Genomic DNA, 25358 nt, shown 5'->3' with positions numbered 1-25358 from the left:
GCTTAACTACCCTAAGACGTATGAGATCGCAGCAAGAGGAGTCACATGCCTCTTTTGCCAAAGTGAAGTAACATTTAAGCATGATATAGGATAGGCTGTGTTGATCAAATGCCACATAAAGCCCTTGGTGATTATCCAAAGTTCCTCCAAATTTGTCTCCTTTTTCTAAAATCAAGGAATGTACCTCCTTTTTGCTTAAATAGGTTTGTTTAATATTCTACAATATGGAAAAATAATAAGGGCTGAAGTTCTCAGCTTTACTTTTAGCTTCGTGGACTTGCTTCTTAGTCATACCTGTTCTTTTTCACCTGTAAAAAACAAAAAACATAATCCCCAAACATATGTGTGCAAATATGTGTTTACACATAAAATTTCCTTGTACATGAGAGAAAGCTGTAAAATGAAATAATGAAACTTGATGGAAAGGTATTCTAAATGTATGAAAAGTCATACATACATAATACTAAATTTCTTCTTTTTTTCTTTATATTTCATTAATTCAGTTCACTCATTCTTCAACAAACACTAATTGAGCAGGTACATTCTTCAAGGCATTATGGTGGATGTTGGGATACCTGTAATCTCCTCAAAGTACTTACAGACTATAGGGGAAGATGAATACACGAATAGATGTTAAAAACCAATTTGGTTTTTATTGGTAAGGCCAGTTTATGACTTTGATACTCTCACAGTCTAATTAGAAGAAAAGGCTAATAAAGAAAGCACTGTGGTACCTGGATGGCTCAGATGGTTGGGTCTCTTACTTTGGCTCAAGTCATGATCTCAGGGTCCTTAGATAGAACCCCATGTTAAGACCTGTATCAGACTGCACTCAGCAGGGAGTCTGTTTGTCATTGTCCCTCTGCCCTTTTCTCTGACTCATGTTATCTCTCTCTCTCTCAAATAAATAAAACCTTAAAAAAATTGGAATTCTGATGGTTAAACATTACTTTTGACATGTTTGAGGGAAACAACAAATTTTGGGTTTGAGAGCCCAGAATTCTTTGTGGAAAAGATAACATTCTGTTTTATCAGGTTTTGTTTCTTTGATCTATAATTTACAATTCATGAAGATTTCCCACAGAAAGTATATAATTTAATATTTTGTAAATTTATTGAATAATACATCCATAGCTGCAAACTAGTTTCAGAATATTTTCACTCACCCCAAAAATTCCCTGGTCCCTTGTTTACACTCTTCATTCCAAAGCCAAGTCACATGAACATCTGCTTTCTGTCTCTAAAGGTTTTCATTGCATGGGCATTTCACAGCAATGGAATTATAAAGTATATAGATTACTTGTGTATATCTATTTTCCTCCACTTAGCATACTTCTGAGGTACACCACACTACAGAACAAAACAGTAGCATGCTACTTTTTATTTTTTAATTTTTTTATTGACATATAATGTATTATTTGCCCCAGGGGTACAGATCTGTGAATCATCAGGCTTACACATATCATAGTCCTCACCATAGCATATACCCTCCCCAGTGTCCATAACCCAGCCACCCTAACCCTCCCTTCCCACCCCTCAGCAACCTTCAGTTTGTTCCCTGAGATTAAGAGTCTCCTATGGTTTGTCTCCCTCCTGATCCCATCTTGTTTCATTTTTTCCCTCCCTACCTCCCTCAACACTCTTCCCTGCCTCTCAAATTCCTCATATTAGAGAGATAATGTGATAATTTTCTTTTTCTGATTGACTTATTTTGCTTAGCATAATACTCTCTAGTTCCATCCATGTTGTTGCAAATGGCAAGATTTCATTTTATTTTGATGGCTGCATATTCCAGTATTCCATTATGTATATATACCACATCTTCTATATCCATTCATCTGTTGATGGACATCTAGTTCTTTCCATAGTTTGGCTACTGTGAACATTGTTGCTATAAACATTCGGGTGCATGTGACCCTTTGGATCACTACATTTGCATCTTTAGGGTAAATACCCAGAAGGATGGTTGCTGATTCATAGGGTAGCTCTATTTTCAACTTTTTGAGGAACCTCCATACTGTTTTCCAGAGTGGCTGCACCAGCTTACATTCCCACCAATAGTGTAGGACGGTTCCCCTTTCTCTGCATCCTCGCCAACATGTGTCATTTCCTGACTTGTTAATTTTAGCCATTCTGACTGATGTGAGGTGGTATCTCACTGTGGTTTTGATGTAAGTTTCCCTGATGGCGAATGATGTTGAGCACTTTTTCATGTGTCTGTTGGCCATCTGGATGTCTTCTTTGCAGAAATGTCTGTTCCTGTCCTCTGCCCATTTCTTGAATGGATTATTTGTTCTTTGGGTGTTGAGTTTGATAAGTTCTTTATAGATTTTAGATACTAATTCTTTATCTGATATGTCATTTGCAAATATTTTCTCCCATTCCATTGGTTGTCTTTTGGTTTTGTTGACTATTTCCTTTGCTCTGATAAAGCTTTTGATCTTGATAAAGTCCCATTAGTCCATTTTTGCACTTGTTTCCCTTGCCTTTGGTGATATTTCCAGGAAGAAATTGCGGCAGCTGAAGTTGAAGAGATTCCTGCCTGTGTTCTCCTCAAGGATTTGGATGGACTCGTGTCTCACATTGAGGTCTTTCATCCATTCTGAGTCTATTTTTGTGTGTGGTATAAGGAATAGATCCAGTTTGATTCTTCTGCATGTTGCTGTCCAATTTTCCAAACACCATTTGTTGAAGAGACTGTGTTTTTTCCATTGAACATTCTTTCCTGCTTTGTTGGAGATTAGTTGACCATAGAGTTGAGGGTCCATTTCTGGGCTCTCTATTCTGTTCCATTGATCTATGTGTCTGTTTTTGTGCCAGTACCATACTGTCTTGATGATGACAGCTTTGTAATAGAGCTTAAAGTCTGGAATTGTGATGATGACAACTTTAGTTCACTTTTCCAACATTCCTCTGGCTATTTGGGGTCTTTGCTGGTTCCATATAAATTTTAGGCTTATTTGTTCCATTTCTTTGAGAAAAGCTGATGCTATTTTGATAGGGATTTCATTAAATGCATAGATCGCTTTAGGTTGCATAGACATTTTCACAATATTTTTTCTTCTAATCCACGAGCATGGAATGTTTTTCCATTTCTTTGTGTCCTCCTCAATTTCTTTCCTGAGTACTTTATAGTTTTCTGAGTACAGATTCTTTGCCTCTTTGGTTAGGTTTATTCCTAGGTATCTTAAGGTTTGCAATTGTACATGTGACCAACTCCTTAATTTCTCTTTATTCTGTCTTATTGTTGGTGTATAGAAATACAATTGATTTCTGTGCATTGATTTTATATCTTGACACGTTACTGAATTCCTGTATGACTTCTAGCAGTTTTGGAGTGGAGACTCTTGGGCTTTCCACATAAAGTATCTTATCATCTGCAAAGAGTGAGAGTTTGCCTTCTTCTTTGCTGATTCAGATGCCTTTTATTTCTCTTTGTTGCGTGATTGCTGAGGCTAGGACTTCAAGTACTATGTGGACATCCCTGCTGTGTTCCTGACCTTAGGGGAGAAGCTCTCAGTTTCTCCCCATTGAGAATGATATTCGCTGTGGGTTTTTCATAGATTGCTTTAATGATAATGAGGTATGTGCCCTTTATCCTTACACTGTGAAGAGTTTTGATCAAGAAAGGATTCTGTACTTTGTCAAATGCTTTTTCAGCTTCTATTGAAAGTATCATGTGATTCTTTTTCTTTCTTTTATCAATGTATTATATGACATTGATTAGTCTGTTGATGTTGAACCAACCTTGCATTCCAGGAATAAATTCCACTTGGTCATGGTGAATAATTCTTTAATGTACTGTTGGATCCTATTGTCTAGTATTTTGGTGAGAATTTTTGCATCCATATTCATGAGGGATATTGGTCTGTAATTCTCGTTTTTGATGGGGTCTTTGTCTGGTTTTGGGATCAAGGTAATGCTGGCCTCATAAAATGAGTCTGGAAGTTTTCCTTCCATTTCTATTTTTTGCAAAAGTTTCAGGTGAATAGGTATTAATTCTTCTTTAAATGTTTGGTAGAATTCCCCTGGGAAGCCATCTGGCCCTGGGCTCTTGTTTATTGGAAGATTTTTGATGACTGCTTCAATCTCTTTACTGGTTATGGGTCTGTTCAGGTTTTCTCTTTCTTCCTGGTTCAGTTTTGGTAGTTTATATTTCCCTAGGAATGCATCTATTGCTTCCAGATTGTCAAATTTGCTGGTGTATAGTTGCTCATAATATGTCCTTATAATTGTTTGTATTTCTTTGGTGTTGGTTGTGATCTCTCATCTTTCATTCATGATTTTATTTATTTGGGTTCTTTCTCTTTTCTTTTTGATAAGTCTGAGCAGGAGTTTATCAATCTTATTAATTCTTTCAAAGAACCACCTCCTAGTTTCATTGATGTGCTCTATTGTTGTTTTGGTTTCTCTTTCATTGATTTCTGCCCTGATCTTTATTATTTCTCTTCTCCTGCTGGGATTAGGCTTTCTTTGCTGTTCTTTATCCATCTCCTTTAGGTATAGGGTTAGGTTACGGATTTGAGACCTTTCTTGTTTCTTGAGAAAGGCCTGTATTTCTATATACATTCCTCTCACGCCCACCTTTGCTGTGTCCCAAAGATTTTGAACAGTTGTATTTTCATTTTCATTTATTTCCATAAATTTTTAAATTCTTCTTTAATTTCCTGGTTGACCCATTCATTCTTTAGAGGATGCTCTTTAGCCTCCATGTATTTGGGTTCTTTTCAACTTTCCATTTGTGGTTGAGTTCTAGTTTCAAAACATTGTGGTCTGAAAATATTCAGGGAATGATCCCAATTTTTTATTACCATTTGAGACCTGATTTGTGATCCAGGATGTGATCTATTCTGGAGAATGTTCCATGTACACTAGAGAAGAATGTGTAATCTCTTGCTTTGGGATGGAATGTTCTAAATATATCTGTGATGTCCATCTGGTAGGGTGTCAATTAAAGCCTTTATTTCCTTGTTGATCTTTTGCTTGGATGATCTGCCCATTTCAGGGAGGGGGGTGTTAAAGTCCCTTACTATTATTGTATTATTGTTGATGTGTTTCTTTGATTTTGTTATTAATTGGTTTATATAATTGGCTGCTCACATGTTAGCAGCATAGATATTTATAACTATTAGTTCTTCTTGTTGGTCAGACCCTTTAAGTATGATATAGTGCCCTTCCTCACCTCTTATTATAGTCTTTGGCTTAAAAACTAATTTGTCTGATATAAGGATTGCCACCCCCTTTTTCTTTGTATGTCCATTAGCTTGGTAAATTGTTTTCCACCCCCTCACTTTAAATCTGGAGGTGTCTTTGGGTCTAAAATGAGTTTCTTGCAGGCAGCATATAGATGCCCGCCCCCCCCCCCCCTTTTTTTTAATGCATTCTGATACCCTGTGTCTTTTGATTGGGGCATTTAGCCCATTTACATTCAGGGTAACTATTGAAAGATATGAATTTAGTGCCATTTTATTTCCTGTAAAGTCACTGTTACTGTATATTGTCTCTGTTCCTTTCTGGTCTGTTACTTTTGGCCTCTCTCTTTGCTTAGAGGACCCCTTTCAATCTTTCTTGTGGGGCTGGTTTGCTGTTTACAAATTCTTTTCATTTTTGTTTGTCCTGGAAGCTTTTTATCTCTCTTTGTATTTTCATTGACAGCCTAGCTGGATATAGCATTATTGGCTACATATTTTTCTCATTTAGTGCTCTGAATATATTATGCCAGTCCTTTCTGGCCTGCTAGGTCTCTGTGAATAGGTCTGCTGCCAATCTAATATTTCTACCATTGTATGTTACAGACCTCTTGTCCTGAGCTGCTTCCAGGATTTCCTCTTTGTCACTGAGACTTGTTTTACTATTAGATGATGGGCTGTGGACCATTTTATTGATTTTGAGGGGGGTTCTCTGTGGCTCCTGGATTTTGATGCTTGTTTCCTTTACCAAATTAGGGAAATTCAGTGCTATAATTTGCTCCAATATACCTTCTGCCCTTTGCTTTCTTCTTTTGGGATCCCAATTATTCTAATATTGTTTCCTCTTATGATATCACTTATCTCTCGAATTTTTGCCTGTGGCCAAGTAGTTGATTTTCTCTCTTTTTCTTGGCCTCTTTATTCTCCATCATTTGGTCTTCTATATCACTAATTCTCTCTTCTGCCTCATGTATCCTAGCAGTAAGAGCCTCTATTTTTTATTGCACCTCATTAATAGCTTTTTTGATTTCAACTTGGTTAGATTTTAGTCCTTTTATTTCTCCAGAAAGGTATTCTCTAGTATCTTTCATGTTTTTTATTTTTTTTGAGCCCAGCTAGCACCTTGATTATTGTCATTCTGAACTCTAGTTCTGACATCTTACTAATAGCTGTATTGATTAAGTTCCTAGCCATTGGTACTGCGTCTTGTTCTTTTTTGTTGGAGGTGAGTTTTTCTGCCTTGTCATTTTATCCAGATAAGAATGGATGAATGAGAGAACAAAATACTAAAAGGGTAGCAACAACCCCAGAAATATATGTGCTAACCAAATCGGAAGAGATCTGAAGTTGGGAAAATTGGGAGAAGAAAGGAGGAAAAAGAAAAAATGAATATATATGTGTGTGTGTGTGTGTGTGTGTGTGTGTGTGTGTGTGTATGGCTCCATTCTATTCACCAGTCTAATACATATATATATATATATATATATAAAATACACATATATATACATGTGTATATATGTATCTATGTGTATATATGTATATACATATACGTATATGTATATATATGTATTTATTATATGTATTATTTATATATAAATATGTATAATACATATGTACATGTGTATGTATGTATATATGTATAATATGTATATATGTATTAGACTATTAATTCTACTACTATTACTCATATTATATTATATTATTATTATATTATGTTATATTATATTAGTATTAGTATTAATATTAGACTATTAATTCTACTACTATTAATATGTGTATGTATATACATATATACACATGTATATATATGTGTATTTTATTTATATATATATATATATATATATATATATATATATATATATGACTGGTGAATAGAATGGAGCCACACACTTGATTTGGGTGCATTTTTGTCAGTTAGAATTTGTCAGTTAGAATTTGGTGCATTTTGTCAGTTAGAAAAATTTGTCTTCCAAAATTTTAAAGAAAGAAAAACATATTTATATAAAATATATATATATATACACAATGTATATATAAAATGTATATATATACACACACGCACAAAATAAGGATAAACACAATTAAGGGATGGAATATTACTGTAAAGAAGAGAATTAAAATAGATTCTAAAAAAGCAGTCGATAAGAAGTTGTTTGAGAAAAGAAATAAAAATAGAAAAAATGTAATCAGGCTGGAGACTAGAATAAAGTCATGTTCTAGATTTAGAGTATATTTTGACTATTAGAAGAAATTGTATCCCAAAATTTTAAAGAATGAAAAACCTTATGGTTTGTCTCCCTCCCAATCCCATCTCATTTCATTTATTCTTCTCCTACCCCCTTAACCCCCCATGTTGCATCTCTACTTCCTTATATCAAGGAGATCATATGATAGTTGTCTTTCTCCGATTGGCTTATTTCGCTAAGCATGATACGCTCTAGTTCCATGCACGTCGTCGCAAATGGCAAGATTTCATTTCTTTTGATGGCTGCATAGTATTCCATTGTGTATATATACAACATCTTCTTTATCCATTCATCTGTTGATGGACATCTATATGTATACAAAAATAAGATCAAATACAATGAAGGGTTAGAATATGACTATCAGAATGAAAATTAAAAGATTGTTTTAAAAGGCATTGATAAAATAAAATAGTTAAAAATTTTAAAATACTTAAGAGGAAACATTTTAAAAAAATAGAACAAGAAAAAAATAAAATTAAAAAAATTTAATTTTCAAAAGCTAAAGAATCCTGTGAAAAAAGTCATCAATTCTATGGGCTGTTTTCCCATAGTTCTGAAGTTTTGCAGTTCTCATTGTTCCATGAACTTGGTCTTGGTTTGATGTTCTTTTTAATCTTCTTGGGGAGGGGCCTGTTGTATCAATTCTTACATGGTCTTTGCCAAAGGCGGAACTGCACCGCCCTTGCCAGGGGGCCAGGCCAAGTGGCCTAGTTCAGAGAACGAATCTGCTTGGGTTCACTCTTGTTCACTTTTGTTCCCTGAATGCTTTCTGTAGAGTTTTGGAGAAGGAGAATGAAGATGGTGGCATCCCAATCTCTGGCCCCATAGGAGCTGGAATGCAGGGCCCCAATCTTCACTGTGCCCTCAGAGAAAAGCAGTCAGTCCCTCCCATCTCCCTGGTCTCCAGCCATGCTCTGAGCTCACCCGGCCTGTGACTAAGTGTTACTATCTCTGGTACATGGCCCCATTTGGAGACTCCAAACCCAGCAGATTCCTGGAGAGTGCTCCTGCACCACTCCTCCCAGAGGAGGAAGGAGGGGGTCTCCTTGGATCTGCCACTTGTGGGGTCTCTGCTCAAAAAGGAGGGGCCCAATTGTGCCTCGGATCACAGTTTATAGTAACACAAAGCAGAGAGCACACTCCTTGGCTCTGTCTCTGTAGCCAGCTTTCCCACTCGAGTACCTGGGAGCTCTGCCACATTCAAGCATCCCAGGTCTTTCTGTGACTCCATGGGTCCTGATACCACACTGTCCGCATGAGGGCTGCACCCCCTGCTTATCCTCTGGAATGACGTTCCTCAGTGGAGCAGACATCTAAAAGCTCCAATTTTGTGCTCCATTGCTCTACCGCTTGCGGGGATCTGGCCCCTCCCCCTGAGGTCTATTGTCCCAAAAGTTGCCTCAGATTCACTTCTCTGCACTACCTACTTTCCAAAAAGTGGTCGACTTTCTGGTCCTAGAATTGCTGCTCTTCTCTTCAATCTCCTATTGAGTTTGTAGGTATTTGGAATGGTTTGGTAACTATGTAGCTGAACTGGGACCCAGTGATATTTAAGTCTCTACTCCTCCACCATCTTGTTCCTCCCTATTGCTGAATAATAGTTCACTATCTGATTCTATCACATTTTGTTTATTCATTCACCAGTTGGTGAGCATACAGGTTGCTTTCATTTTGAGGCTATTACAGATAATTTCCAAGAGTATTTGTATACAAGTCTTTGGGAGGACATGGGCTTTTACTTCTGTTCTACTACTTCTGGTAGATCTCTCAGAATCTACTTCTGATAGATCAGACATCTACCTCTGATAGAGCTCTCAGAATAGGTAGAGTAGAATGGCTGGAACATTTGGTAGCTTTTTAACAGCTTGATGGGGTGTAATTCACATATCTAAACTTTATCCTTTTAAAGTACACAATTAAGTGCATTTAAAATTTACATTTTTAAGAAACTGCAAAATTATTTTTCAAAGAAGGTGGCCCACTTCACATTCACAGTAATGAATGAGAATTTCGGTTTCTCCTCTTCCTTGGCAATGGTTGGCACAGTCAGTCTTTTGATTATAGTCATTCTAATGTATATGCAGAATTATTTGTATTGCAGTTTCATTTTCCATTTCCTGTTCACTAATGATCTTTAACATCTTTCCAGGTGCTCACTTGTCCATTTGTATACCATTTTTTGTTTTTGTTTTCATCTTTTGTTTTTTTAAAGATTTTATTAGAGAGAGAGAGAGTGCACAAGTGTTGGGGGGGGAAGGGAGAGGGAGAAGAAGACTCCCCCAGTAAGCAGGGAGACCTGATGGATCCCAGGACTCTGAGATCATGACTTGAACCCAAGGCAGATGCTTAGCCGACTAAGCCCCAGATACCCCTGTATATCATCTTCAGTAAAGTAATAGATTCATATACTGTGCCCTTCAGAAAAAGTTGTAAAGTTTGTCTAATTATTTTTGAGTTATCAGAGTTTTCTGCATATTATGGATAGATGCACTTTATCAGACTTATTATTTGTAAATATATGTGCATAACAGTGACATTAAAAATTTGGCATTATCTGATAAAGTTGAATATATACATGTATCTTATATGATCTAGCAATTCTACCCCTTGTTCTATACACAACAGAAGTCTGTGCACATCTGGACCAAAAGATAGAGAAAAATATGTTTTGTAGCCAAACAGTGTGTGTTAGATCCAAAATGGGAGCAACACAAATGTCCATCAGTAGGTTAGATGAATGTGCTTTGATATGTTCATGAAATTGAATTGCACAGAGATGGAATGTAAATATCATAGCTAAAGCAATAAATAGATAAATCTTATAGAAGAACACTGAATACAAATGGCTATATACAGAAGATATAAATAGTATAATTCAATTTATATAAATTTCAAAGGCTGTCAACAACTGATAGTGTTAGGCGTTATATAATTGTTATATTTGGGGAGAATGGGTGAGTAGTGATTCAGAATGGGTGAGAAAGGAGCTTCTGAATTGTTGGCAGAGTTCTAATTTTTTTTTCACCCAAATGATGGTTACATATATGTGTCAATTTATGAAAAGTCACTATATTTCATGTTTATAATTTGCAAACTTTTAAAATACAGACTATGGTTCAATAAAAGGATTTTAGAAAAAAAAAAGGAACATGGGCTCTGGTGCTAGACTGGTATAAATCCTACTCTCTGCTATAGGACCGTGGCTATATTACATAAGTACTTTATGTTCCAGTTTCCTTATTTTAAAAGTATAATAATAATAGCACCTATTCCCTAAATTGTGAGAATTATATTACTCAATTAACGTATTTAAAAGAGTGTTTATACCCAGTGTGTGCACAATGACTCTTGGCTATTGTTGTTGTTGTCATGTCCTAGATGTCCCCCCACTCTGAAAAATATTGTCTCCTTCGTATCCCACTTGAAAGCCCAATTTTTCTCTAGGACCCTATCCCAATACTACACTTGCCTGTCTCTTCACACCCTCCTGAATCATCTTTCCTACCACCACTTACTGTGGGGTTTTCAGTATTTATTTGCCATCTTCATACACCCAACAACCTCCTGGAAACCCTAAATCACCCAACTGAACTCAATACTTTACTTTGAAACTTCTTTTTCCTTTTCTGTTCTACATTCTTCTGCTCTCCTTTTTCTTTTCTTTTCACCATCAATTGTCCCACACAATAGCAATGACACTGAAATCAGACAGATCTGGGGTCAAATCCTGGTTTTGTTTATGCTAGCCATGAGAACTTGGGAGCCAATTAACCCCCATGTCCTTCTGTTACATCTTATTTAATGGAAGGAAGATGACATAACCTACCTAGGTTTGGTTGAGGGCATAAAATATTATGGTACTTGATACCGAGTTGTGATCTGGGACATAATATGCATTCAATAAATGTTAACTGTTATTATTTTTGTTATACTATTGGTTTAGTTATTTCTATTCATATAACTAAATAGCATTTATTTCTTTGAATTTGTCCCTCTTTTTTATTCCTGCTACTGCTGGTAGGCTCCAGTTTAGAACCTCATTATCTTTTTTCTTCCCCTCATTATCTTTTGAATCACTATGAAGCTCTCCTTACTTTTCCAAACTTGAACACTCCATTTCATTATCTATGCTACCTTGAATTGTTGTATCTAAAACATGCCACCTACCAGCTCAAGCCCCTCAATGACATTTTCCTCTTGTTTCTTGGACTAGGTCCAAGTATCCAAAAGTGTATTGCATATAATATCAAAGGACAGAATTATCTTTCTTGAAGAAGATGTACCATATTGCCTTGATGTAGAGGTCTGGACCGAATGACCTCATTAACTCTCTTTTAGATTTGGGAGTCTTGGTGTAGAAAGGCATTTCCTTCTTTGCAAAGGAGGTCAGGGAAAGGGCAATGTAGTGTTTTCCACTAATGAAATAACAGCTACAGTGGGAGATCAAATCCCTCCAGAAGCTTGTCTCTTATTTTTAGCTCAGCTCAAAGGGCTGTAGCCTATTTTAGCCAGCTCTGGGACTTCCCACAGCAATCTGAGAGATGGATGTCCTGGCTGCAAGTGAAAGAAAGCTGTGAATTTTAGAGTGGAGAGTGATACTCATCACTATCCACTGGGAGGTATGTTTTGACTTAAAAGAATTTGGCTTTTTTTGGAGCCACTGGCCACAAAAAGCTCTATGAGACAGTAAATAAAAGCTACTATTTGAAACTGAAAGACCTGGATTCCAATTGTGCCCCAACTAGTTAGCTATTTAACATTGAAGAAGATCATTAATCTCTCTGAGCCTCAGTTTCTTCATTTGTAAAATAGGGATAATGACTCCTATCACAAAGCCTTATTATGAAGGGGAGGGATTGGAGAGGGGCAGAAGGACAGAGAGAGAGAGAATTCCAAGCAGGCTCCATGCCCAGCACAGATCCTGACACAGGGCTCGATCTCATAACTCCAAGATCATGACCTGAGCCAAAATTAAGAGTCAGATTCTCCACTGACTGAGCCACCCAGGTATGCCCTCACAAAGCATTGTTCAGAATATATGAGAGGTAGGTAACACAAGATGCTTGTCGCATAGCAGGCGCTCAGGATATGAGAAGTACTTTCCTCATGATGGGTGGGTTCTGGGATTTTCACTGGCTGCATTCTTGCAGAATTACCTTGTGCACACTCTTTAGCAAGAGAGACATGAAATCAAAACTGGCCCAGCCTCTAGAGGAGGGAAATTAAAAGTGTTCTAAGCTAGCACCTCAGGACCATGAATCTATTTCTTCAGCATGCACTCCCGCTCTAACTAATCCTTCACAATTCATACCAGTCCTTGTAAAAGCATCTCTGTCTGTCCACATCTGGGTCTGTTCTTCATTTGAAAGGCCACAGATGGTATATTGGAAAGAGCAGAGTGTCAAATGGCCTCAGATACAGAATTCTGGACACTGAATCGTATACTGTCATGAAGTCTAAATTTATACTTTGGGACAGATTTGCTGCTTCTGGACTTGATTTTGTTTGTATCTGGCTCATTAACTCAAATTTTTAAATTCGTATTTCATTCACTAAATTCTACTGTCCTAAGCTAGCTTACAGTAATCTGTGATAGTTGTTTATAGCATCTTTCTAGAGACGAAATGAATATAAAATTTAAAAACCCCATAAATTTTGAAACCAGACACCTGGTTTTGAATATCAAAAGTTTTCTTTTTTTATTTTTGAATATCTAAAGTTTTAAAAATATATCTTTTGGTAAAAAGGAAAGCAAATCACACAATAAACTGGGAAAACCATTCAAACCTATTGGCAGAGAAATGACATATATGAAGATCTCTTAGAAATTAATTCAAGGACGATAACCAACTAACAGCATAGTAAATAAGATACATGAACCAGTAATTATAAAAGGGGTATAAAAATAGCAAATGAACCTAAGAAAAACTGAGAAGACACACTAATAGAGAAAATCAAGTTAACACATCCAGAATGTGGATCAGTGAATTTTATTCTGGGACCCACATAGGCAGAGGGTTATGGAATGTAACTGCGGACTATGAGTTGGCAGAGGTAGAGGCTAGATTGAGAAGAATAGGCAATTTGAGCACCTGATCTCTCATATCACCTAAGATCTCTTTCTTTTTATCATGTACTATCTTGGGTTTGGTCACAGACAAATGATAGCAGGAGTTTCTTGTTAGAAATATATGTAAGTCAAAAGAGATATGGAGAATTTACTTGTTTCTTCTTTTCTCCTATGTCACCTGGCACATAGTAGATGTCTGGATACAGAGCTGATTAGTAAAAATGTCATATAAATCTCAGGTTGCTGAAGTACTAACTCATCTCATGAAATGGACCAGCATGAAATAGAATGGTCCCAGTGATAGAAAGAGAAACAGTTGGATAAATAGAGAAAAGAACAAGTATTTATTTAAGATGTTATTGTGCAGGGACTCTGTGAAGAATCTTGCCCACATTATTATATGTGATGTTCATGATAATCCTAAGAGGTAGGAATAGTTATTCTTACTTAAAAATGGGGAGCATGAAGGGTACCTGGGTGGCTCAGTCAGTTGAGCATCTGATTTTTTTTTTTTTTTTTTTTTTTTTTTGATTCTGGCTCAGGTCACAATCTCAGGGTTGTGAGATCGAGCCCCACATTTGGCTCCATGCTGGGTGTGGAGCCTGCTTAAGATTCTCTCCCTTTTCCTCTGTCCCTCACTCTCACACTCTCTCTCATCTCTAAAAAAATTAAGTTGAATTAAATAAAAAAAATGGGGAAAGTGAAACTCAGAGAGGTTGGATCACTTACTTGAGGTCTTCAAAGAAGGAAGAAAAATGCTGGGATTACTAATGCGAGACAGGAAAAGCCCACCAATCAGCTACCAGAGACTTGAACAGAGCAGAAACCCAAGCCTTCCATTCTGTTTTACATTATTCCTCAAGCCCTCTTTTCTTCAAGGTTTGTTTCTTTTTTTTTAAGTCCTGATATTGTTTTAAGAAAAAGCTCCATTATGTTTAAATATGTACTTTTTGATTATAACTAATGACTTATAAGGTCACCTGGCAAAGAGTCACCAGCTCTGAGCAGTAGCAGAAGCAATTCTGTCCTGCTCTCAGCAATATTTCTGCAAGCAGAGAATGTTTGCTGAGCAAAAAATGTTCTCATTTGAAGGTAGGATCTGAACAATTTTTCCTTTGTAAGAGTGACAAAGATTCCATGTGATGAGTAAATGCACATTTGACAAAATTTGAATTTTAAAATAGAACATTTTAAACTTTCATCTTAACATCTTCAAAAACATAGTTCACAGTTTAGAGAATGTCTCCTGCCTATTACAGTGTACATTAGGATACACTGCCCATACTGAACTGTAATCGTATTGAACTGTGTTCTGATGGGGAATTTTATGTTAGAGAAGATTCTTCATTACTATGGTAAAAAGGTATTTGCAAGATTCCCAGTGTAGTCCCTGGGACCTTAATGGCAAAGAGAAGGATGAAGCTGAGAAATGTCCAAGTCCTTAATGCAGGAAGATATGAGTCAGGCAGATCCTTACACATATATACTAATTTTTTTTCCTTGGGTTCTGTGCTCAGCCAATAAGCCATGCCTGTTTTTCTCACAACTGCCATGTTCCAACAGGTGAGGGCCTTGGCCACCACAACTTTACTATGTGACCCTATTCCCTTAACACTGGCCTTCCATGTGGCTTACAGAGCCCAGAGTAGACATGTGACCACCAAAAGGGTCAATCATATTCTCCCAATTCAGGATTTAAAATTGAGATTCAAAGATGTTAGCCATATTCTGCTGGTCAAATATGAGAGGCATGTAAACTTCAAAGGGATAGAATGGCCATCTTTTACCACACCCAGAAAATGAGAGAAAATGAGTTTGTAGAAAGAAAAGAAGACAAAACACGGGGTGAGGCATGATGTTGTTGGGGAGAAAAATGTACACCTATCTTTTGAGGTTCTTCTGTCTGGTCTAAGAATCAAATTGACATGAGAGAGAGTAACAGGAGAAAATCAAATTTAATTTCACATGTATGGGAAACCCACATAAACATGAGATTCCAAAGGCAGGCAAAATAAAGTATATATGTCATCCCAAATGAAGAAGAAGGGAATAAGGTCCTTGAACTTCAAAGGGAAAGATAGCAATTCACAGGAAGATGAAAAAGAGCAAATGTTTGGTAAACAAATGTTTGCTAGGCCACTCAGAAACAAGAAGCATAGAGAGGAATTTTAACAGGAATTTTAATTTTCACTACATTTCTCTCTGTCTACCACCCCTACTTCATATTATACTGTATGTTATTCATAGTGACAGCTTCCTTCCTGGAGCAGGTCCTCTATCTAAATTCTTTTTTATTAAATAAAGATTTTATTTATTTATTTGACAGACAGATCACAAGTAGGCATAGAGGCAGGCAGAGAGAGAGAGAGAGGGAAGCAGGCTCCCTGCTAAGAAGAGAGCCTGATGCAGGGTTCGATCCCAGGACCCTGAGATCATGACCTGAGCCGAAGGCAGTGGCTTAACCCACTGAGCCACCCAGGCGCCCCCAAATTCTTTCAGGTAGTTAGTAGGAAAGTCAAAATTTCTTTCTAAGTCTTTTGGGCTCAATTACTTTCAGCTCAAAATGATCTGCATGCTGTGTTGGGGCAGCTGAACTCCTACAGTATCACAGAGAGAGGACCTAAGGCATTTTGGCACTTGAGTTTTTTGATAGGTTTCTGTTTCCAGATTTTAATCTCTTCTGAGTATATTCCTTTCTTTGGCTTCCATGGAATATCCCAGTCTCCTTTGGATAAATTCCACTTTTCCTGCTCATTTATGCAGTTATTTGTTTTTTGTTTTTGTTTTTTTCATTTTTTTGTTTGTTTGTTTTTACTTGCAACCCAAAAGAGCCTTGATTAAAACCCCAGGCTGTCACCCACACAGAGGCCAGCGGAGCTTATTGTTCCTGGGATGGCCATGTGTTATACATACAGTTCTGGAAAGCGGATTAGCTAGGAAGTTTGGTCTCCAACTTCAAGGCAGCAAAATTGAATGCTGTGAGCCCTGGGCAGGGCTGAGGCTAAGATTCAGAAAGAGCAAATCAAGCTGGAGTCCAAAGGGAAGAATGCCAGAGAATTTCTGAAGTGGCTTATTTCCCAGGGTTATTGTAAAGTCAGTGAGACAATACAAAACCAAAATGCTTTCTTTACTGTAAAGGGCAAGATAGTTTAGTGGTTTAGGGTATAGATGCTACAATCAAACTCTTGAGTTTAAATCTTGGCTCTGATGCTTTCTGGCTGAGTGATCTTGGGTAGGTTAAACTCTCTCTGCCTCAGTACCTTTGATCTGTAAATTGGAAATGATGAAGATATTTCCTACTTCACAGTGTTACTTTGTTAATGAAATGTTAGTTAGTCTACGTAAAGTGCTTAGAATACTGGGTAGGCTGTTAGTTCCATGTGTTTGTTATTGGTGTTCATGTAACTCTATTGTTGGCCTTGATTATTGCCCAGATGTGATACAGGATTTCTAAATAACTATGGCATTCTTCACGATGATCTACAGGCATACCATATATGACACAAATTTCCCTTGAGCTAAGGTGTTATGGTATTAAAAAATAAATCAAAAAGCATTTATTAGGGTCATCTTTTATGCCAGACACTGTACCTGTGCTGTTTATTTTAGGCAACACTAACCATCCTGTGCTCCATTTATTTTATCTCCATTTTCCAGATAAGGGCACTGAGGAGGAGAAAGGTTGAATGCCTTGGTCAAGATCTCAGAGGTGAGATCTGGCAGAGCCTATGCAGATCTAAACCCAAGACTGATAGACTTCAAACTGACAAGTCTATGACTTTAATCTCAATGTCACATAAGGTAAGGTCACATAACAAACCTTTGGTTTCTTTAAGCCTAAGGCAGTTTCTCCTGCAGGGATTCCTCAAAGTAAGCCTTGCTCTGCTGCTGGCTTCTCTTCTCTTTCCTTTACCTGGAGATAAGCAAAACAAAACAAAACAAGCAAACAGAATAAAATGACTATAAGGTACGGAGGAAGTGTATGAAAGGGGGTAGTGGCAGCATGAGAGTATCCCGGAGGGCTGGGTGTTGCTTGAGATGGAAGGCAGATCTGGGAGCACTGAAGAGTTTTGTAAACCCTTGCTACAATAGAGGAGCTTTTTATAATTGCTAGAAAAGCTTATCTGATTAAGAGAGGAGCTGTGGGAGTTGGGAAGAGACACAACAACTGGCTTTTCAGATTCTCCAGGGCTGAACACTATGCAGGCTCACAATTCATACCACAGAACATAACTACATTCATAAAGGAAAAATGTTGATTTGGCAACATTTTTATAGTTTTATAAGATATGAATCAGTTGATCCTTGAACACTTTTCTCAGTAATATGCACTGTGTATTACAACTTAACCATATGTACTTAAAGATTCGAGGAGTCTACCACAAATCCTTTCTGCATCTTCTTTTGTGGGAAGAGTGATGCCTGGTCTGCTGTTGAGTTCTAGTTGTTCAACTGGTCACCCTGTAAAGTAGTGAAATTACGGAGTGGCTTTGGGATTTTCCACGTTCTTCATCACTTCTCTTTACACATTGTCCAGGAAAGCATATACTGGAAAGGAAAACAGCGTGCTTTCTATGAAAACGTAGCTTCTGAAATCAGTTTTTCAGGTGGTATGAACTGACTCAGGAAACAATAGGAAGCCTGTTCTGTAGTGTTTGTTCATCTTTGTCCTATGAATACTCCCATTATGGCTGATTTCAGGGACGGCTGCATTTAACAACTGCCTAACAAAATTCCCAATACAAGCTGGCGTCAGTACATATCTGAGCCTCCTAAGCCAGGCCTAGGTAGAAATTCTGGAGCTAATATCACCAACAATGAGTGCAGAACATTCTCTCCTCTAAAACATTCAAGCCATCGTGGGATGCAGCCACAGACTTGGCATGTCCCAGGACTGCAAGATTTGTTTCTATCTACCTCTTGTCCACCAGCTTTATTGAAGTATAATTGACAGATAAGATTAAAATATATTCAAAGTGTACAGCATGATGATTTAATACATGTACACATTGTGAAAGAATTCTGTCCGTTGAGTTAATATATGCATGACCTCACACACTTTCCACCTCCTGTCCATGTGTGTGTGAACACTTAAGTTCTGTATTCTTAGCGAATTTCAATTATACATTGTATTATTAGTATCAACTATACTCACCATTGTATATCAGTTCCTCAGACCTTATCCACCTTATAACTGAAAGTTGTAGCTTTTTGTCAACTTCTCCCCACTCCCCTTCCTCCCTGGTCTGACTTATTGCACTTTATATATAATGCCCTCCAGGCTAATCTATGTTGCCACATATGGCATAAGTTTCTTTTTGCTTAAGACTAAATACTATTCCATTATATATAAATTTTCTCTCTATATATTAATATGACATATTAATATATGTAATATATTAAAGTAACATATAATATGTATTCATTACATAGTATATATTTATTATATATATTTAGTTTTTAAAATTTTAATTTTAGTGTCATTAACATACGATGTTATATTAGTTTCAGGTGTACAATATAGTGATTCAAGACTTCCATATATTACTCAGCGCTCATCAAGATCAGTGGACTCTTAATCCCCTTCACCTATTTCACCCTTTCCCCCACCCACCTCCCCTCTGGTAATCATCTGCTTGTTCTCTATAGTTAAGAGTCTATTTTTTTTTTAAATTTCTCTATCTCTCTTTTTTCCCACTTTGGTTGTTTTGTTTCTTAAATTCCACATATGAATGAAATCATACGGTATTTGTCTTTCTCTGACTGGTTTATTTCATTTAGCACAATGTTCTCTAACTCCATCCATGTTATTGCAGAAAGCAAGATTCCATTCTTTTTTATGGCTACATCACACACACACACACACACACGCACACACACACACACACATCACATCCTCTTCATCCATTCATCTATCAGTAGACACTTGGACTGCTTCCATAGTTTGGTTGTTGTAAATAATGCTGCAATAAATATAAGGGTGCATGTATCCTTTTGAGTGAGTGTTTTTGTCTTCTTTGTGAAAATACCCAGTAGTGCAATTCCTGGATTGTAGGGTTTTCTTTTTAATTTTTTGAGGAACCTCCATACTATTTTTTTTAGAGTGACTGCACCAGTTTTCATTCCCAGCAACAGTACAAGAGTGTTCCTTTTTCTCCGCATCCTCACCAACACTTGTTTCTTGTGTTTCTGATTTTAGCCTTCTGACAGGTGTGAGGTAATTATCTCATTGTGGTTTTGATTTGCATTTGTCTGATGGTAAGTGATAATGAACATCTTCTCATGTGTCTGTTGACCATCTGGATGTCTTCATTGGGGAAATGTCTATTCATGTCTTCTGCCTATTTTTTAGTTGGATTTTTTTATGTGTGTTTTTGTTTGTTTGTTTGTTTTGGTGTTGAGTTGTATAAGATCTTTATATATTTTGGATACTGACTCTTTATCAGGTATGTCATTTACAAATATACCATTCCATAGGTTGTTTCTTACTTTCATTCGTTGTTTCCTTTGCTGTGCAAAATCTTTTTACTTTGATGTAGTCTTGATAGTTTATTTTTGCTTTTGTGTCCCTGACTGCAGAAGACATATCTAGAAAGATGTTGTTATGACCAATGACAGAGAAATTACTACCTTTGATCTCTTCCAAGATTTTTATGGTTTCAGGTCTCATATTTAGGTTCTTCATTCATTTTGAGTTTATTTTTGTGGTCTAGTTTCATTGTTTTGCATATAGCTGTCCAGTTTCCCCAGCATCTTTTGATGAAGAGACTGTCATTTTCCTATTGGATATTCTTTACTGCTTTTTTGAAGACTAATTGACCATGTTATTGTGGGTTCATTTCTGGATTTTCTATTCTGTTAATTTATGTATCTATTCTGTTCTGTTAATTTATGTATCTATTTTTGTGACAGTACCATACCATTTGTTGTTGTTGTTTTGCTTTGGAGAGAGAGAGTGACTGAGAGGAGGGGCAGAGGGAGAGAGGGAACCCTGAAGCAGACTCCCTGCTGAGTGTGGAGCCGGATGTAGAGCTCAATCCCAGGACCCTGAGATCATGACCTGAGCCAAAATCAAGACTTGGCCACTTAACCCACTGAACGACCTCTGTGCCCCACCATGTAATTTTGATTATTATAGCTTTATAGTATATCCTGATATCTGGGATTGTGATACCTCCAGTTTTTTCTTCTTTCTCAAGATTGCTTTGGCTCTTTAGGATCTTTCATGTTTCCATACAAGTTTTAGGATTGTTTGTTCTTGTTCTGTGAAAAATGCTGCTAGTATTTTGATGGGGGTTGCATTAAATCTGTAGATTGCTTTGGGTGGTATAGATATTTTAACAATATTTCTTCTTCCAATCTCTGAGAATGGAACTTCTCATAGTCTTTCCATTTCTTTGTGTTGTCTTCTCTTTCCATCAATGTTTTATCATTTTCAGAGCATAGATCTTTTACCTCTTTGGTTAAGTTCATTCCTAGGTATTTTATTACTTTTGGTGAAATTGTAAATGAGCTTGTTTTCTTAATTTCTCTTTCTGCTGTTTCATTATGAATGTATAGAAAAAGCAACAGATTTCTGCACATTGATTTTGTATCCTTTGACTCACTGAATTCATCAGTTCTAGCAGTTTTTTGGTGGAGTCTTTATGGTTTTCTATATATAGTATCATGTCATCTACAAAGAGTGAAAGTTTTACTTCTTTCTTAACAATTTTGGATGCCTTTTATTTCTTTTTATTGTCTAATTGCTGTGGCTAGGACTTCCAGTACTACCGTGAATAAAAGTGCTAAGAATGGACATCCTTGTCTTGTTCCCAACCTTAGGATTAAAGCTCTCAACTTTTCCCCATTAAGTGTGACGTTGGCTGTGGGTTTTTAATATGAGACCTTTATTATGTTGAGGTTATGTTCTCTCTAAACCTACTGTGCAGAGGGTTTTTTGTTTTAAATCATGAATGGATGTTATACTTTGTCCAATGTTTTTCCTGCATTTATTTAAATAATGTTATATAGTTTTATCCCTTCTTTCATTGATGAAATGTATCATGTTGATTAATTTGCCAATATTGAGAAACCCTTACATCCTTACAACCCTTACATCCCTTACAACTCTTAAATACCATGTGGTCATAGTGAATGATTTTTCTAGTGCATTGTTGGATTTGGTTTGCTAATTTTTTTAGGAGTTTTGTGTCTAATGCCCATCAGATATATTGGTCTGTAGTTCTCTTTTTGTGGTGTCTTTATCTGGCTAGTGCTGGCTTCATAGAATAAACTTGGAAGTTTTCCATCCTTTTCTATTTTTCACAATAGTTTTAGAGGACTAGGTATTGACTCATCTGTTGGTGTTTGGTAGAATTTATCTGTGAAGTTGTCTGGTCCTGGACTCTTGTTTGTTGGGAGGTTTTTGATTAATGATCAATTTCGTTCCTGGCAATTGATCTTTTCAGATTTTCTGTTTCTTCTTCAGTTTTGGTAGGTGTTATGTGCCTAGGATTTTACCTATTTCTTCTAGGTTGTCCAATTTGTTGGCATATAATCTTTCATAATATTTTCTTACAATCACTCATATTTCTGTGATGTCAGTTATTTCTCCTTTTTCATTTTTGATTTGAGTTCTCTCTCTCCATTTCCTTTCTTTATTTCTTTCCTTCTTTCTTTCTTTTCTTTTTTTTTTTTTTTTTTGTGATGAGTCTGGCTGGAGTTTTACCAGTTTTGTTGATCTTTTCAAAGAACCAGTTACTGGTTTCATTGATCTGTTCTATTGTTTGTTTGTTTTTAGTTTCTCTATCTTTTCTTTCTGCTTTAATCTTTATTATTTCCTTCCTTCCACTGGTTTTGGGTTTGTTTGTTCTTCTTTTTCTACCTCCTTTAGATGTAAGGTTAGGTTGTTCATTTGAGATTTTTCTTACTTCTTCAGGTAGGCCTTAAATCAGTTTTGCTGCATCGTAGAGATTTTTGACCACTGTGTTCTCATTTCCATTTCTGTCCATGTAATTTTTTACTTCTTCTTTGACTTCTTGGTTGATCCTTTCATTATTTAGTAGCATGTTTTTTAAATTTCCATGTATTTATGCTCTTTCTAGATTTTTTCTTGTGGTTGATTTCTAGTTTCGTGGCTCTGTGGTCAGAAAAGATACATAGTATGATCTTTTTGAAGGTGTTAAGACTTGTTTTTTGTCCTAATATGTAATCTATTCTGGAGAATGTTCCATGTGCACTTGAAAAGAATGTGTATTCTGCTGTTTTAGAATGGAATGCTCTGAATATATCTCTTAAACGCATCTGGCCAGTGTGACATTCAAAGTTACTCTTTCCTTTGGGTTTTCTGTTTGGGTGATTGGTCCATTGATGTAAGTGGCATGTTAAAGTCCTCTCCTATTATTGTATTTCTATCAGTTTGTTTCTTTATGTATTTATGTATTTGGTGTTTTATGTATTTGGGTGCTCCCATGTTGGGAGGCATAAATATTTACAATTGTTATATCTTCTTGTTGGATTCTCCCCTTCATTATTATGTAGTGTTCTTCTTTGTCTCTTGTTACAGTCTTGGTTTCAAAGTTTATTTTTTCTGATATAAGTATTGCTACCTTTGCTTTCTTTTGACATCCATTTGCATGATACATGTTTCTCTATCTCTTTACTTTCAATCTGCATGTATCTTTAGGTCTGAAATGAGTCTCTTATAGACAGCATATAGATGTGTCTTGTTTTCATATCCATTATGTCAACCTATGTCTTGTAATTGGAGCATTTAGTCCATTTACATTCAAAGTAATTATTGATAGATATGTATTTTTGCCAGTTTGTTAATTGTTTTGTCATTGTTTTTATAGTTTTTCTCTGATCCTTTCTTGCCCTCTTTCATGGTCTGCTGGCTTTCTTTAGAGATATATTTGGATTCCCTTCTCTTTATTCTTTGCATATCTATTACTGGTTTTCGATGTGTGGTTACCATTAGGTTTGCATATAACATCTTCTGCATACAGCAGTCTGTATTAAGTTGACAGTTGCTTAAGTTTGAACCCATTCTTTACTCCTCTCTCCCCCATGTTTTAGATATATGGTGTTATTTTACATGCTGTGTGTGTGTGTGTGTGTGTGTGTGTGTGTGTGTGAATCCTTTGACTGATTTTTACAGATTTACTAATTTTATTGCTTTTTTGTTTCTTATTTTCTGTGCTCTCACGGTCTTTTCTTTCCACTCAAAGAGTCCCTTTTAACATTTCTTGTAGGGCTCATGTGGTGGTCATTAACTCCTTTAGCTTTTGTTTGTATGAGAAACTCTAGTTCTCCTTCTATTCTGAATGATTGTCTTATGGGTGGAGTGTTCTTGGCTGCAGAATTTTTCCTTTCAGCACTACGAAGATATCATGCCACTCTCTTCTGGCCGGTAAAGTTTCTGCTGCAAATCCACAGATAGCCTTATGGGGTTTCCCTTGTATGCAATTGTCTTCTTTTCTCTCACTGCTTTTAAAATTCTCTTTATCACTTTTTTTTTTTTTTTTCTGCCATCTTCATTACTATGTGTCTTGGTGTGGACCTACTTGGATTGATTTGTTGGAGAATCTTTCTGTGACTTGTGGATCTGGATATCTGTTACCTTCCCCAGATTAGGGAAGTTTCCAGCTATTAGTTCTTCAAGTGCGTTTCCCCCCCTTTTCTCTCTCTTCTTCTTCTGGGATCCCTGTTATATGAATGTTACTACTCTTGATGGAGTTGCTGAGTTCCCTAAATCTATTCTCATTTTGTAAAAAATTTCCCTCTCACTTGCTCAACCTGATTACTTTCCATTACTCTCTTTTCTAGTTCACTAATTTGCTCCTCTTCTTCCTCTAGCTTGTTATTTATTCCATCTAGTGTATTTTAAATTTCATTTATTGTGTTCCTTGTCTCTGATTGGCTCTTTTTAAAAAATCTTTTTGTTCTGATCTCCTCCACTCTTTTCTCAAGTCCAGTGAGTATCTTTATGATCACTGCTTTAAATTCTCTCCAGCATATGACTTATATCTGTTTTGCTTAGGTCTCTCACTGTGATTCTGGTTTTGTCCTGTTCTTTCATTTGGGACATATTCTTCTGTCTCCTTATTTTGTCCCTTTGTGTCTGTTTCATGTATTAGGACAGTCAGCTACTTCTGCTCTTGAAAGTAATGTCCTTATGGAGAAGACGACCTATAGTGCCTTGCTGTGTGGTGTCCTTTGTTCCCCAGAACCTGGCATTTCAGGGTTCATGCATGGTGCATAAACCCTGCTGTTTTGTCCCAGCTGCTTTTCCTTCAGTCCAGTCATCTGCAGGGGCTCTTCTTGCCTGCTGTGGGCAGTGTTTGCTCCCTGGCCAGGATGAGGTATACGGTTTTAATAAGGTGCACACAGGCCTGCTTGAAAAATGATACAATCTGCTACCTCCATGAGTGGGCCTACATTGGCAGGGGTACAATCTTAACAAGGTGCACCTGCTTGGCCTTCCATAAGGCCCACTGCCACTGCCACCATTGCCACTGCTGGGACCAAGACTCCCTCAAAACACATGGGTTAGGAGATGCAATATTGGTAAGGTTTGCATTGGTCTTCTGGGGGAGTGGACCTGATGCACTGGGGTTGCAGCAAGTCTGACCAGGAAAGGCAGAGCCGCTGAAGTGCAGGGGGCAGGGCAAGTTAAGTAGTGAATGCCAGTGCCTTCCTGGTTCTTGCAGGTGGCTATGTGTGTGGGTAGGGGGGAGATGGTACCTGCCAGATCCTTTGTTCCTGGAGGATTCTTCCTCTGAGACACACTCTGAGTTGAGTAAATAACCATTCCTCCCAAGTGCTCCACCACTTTCCAAACTGCTGCTTCTATGCTGTATCTCCATAGCT

The sequence above is a fragment of the Mustela erminea genome, chromosome 16 (assembly GCF_009829155.1).
Source record: "Mustela erminea isolate mMusErm1 chromosome 16, mMusErm1.Pri, whole genome shotgun sequence".
NCBI classification, from domain to species: Eukaryota; Metazoa; Chordata; class Mammalia; order Carnivora; family Mustelidae; genus Mustela; species Mustela erminea.
This window is presented reverse-complemented; position numbering follows the sequence as displayed.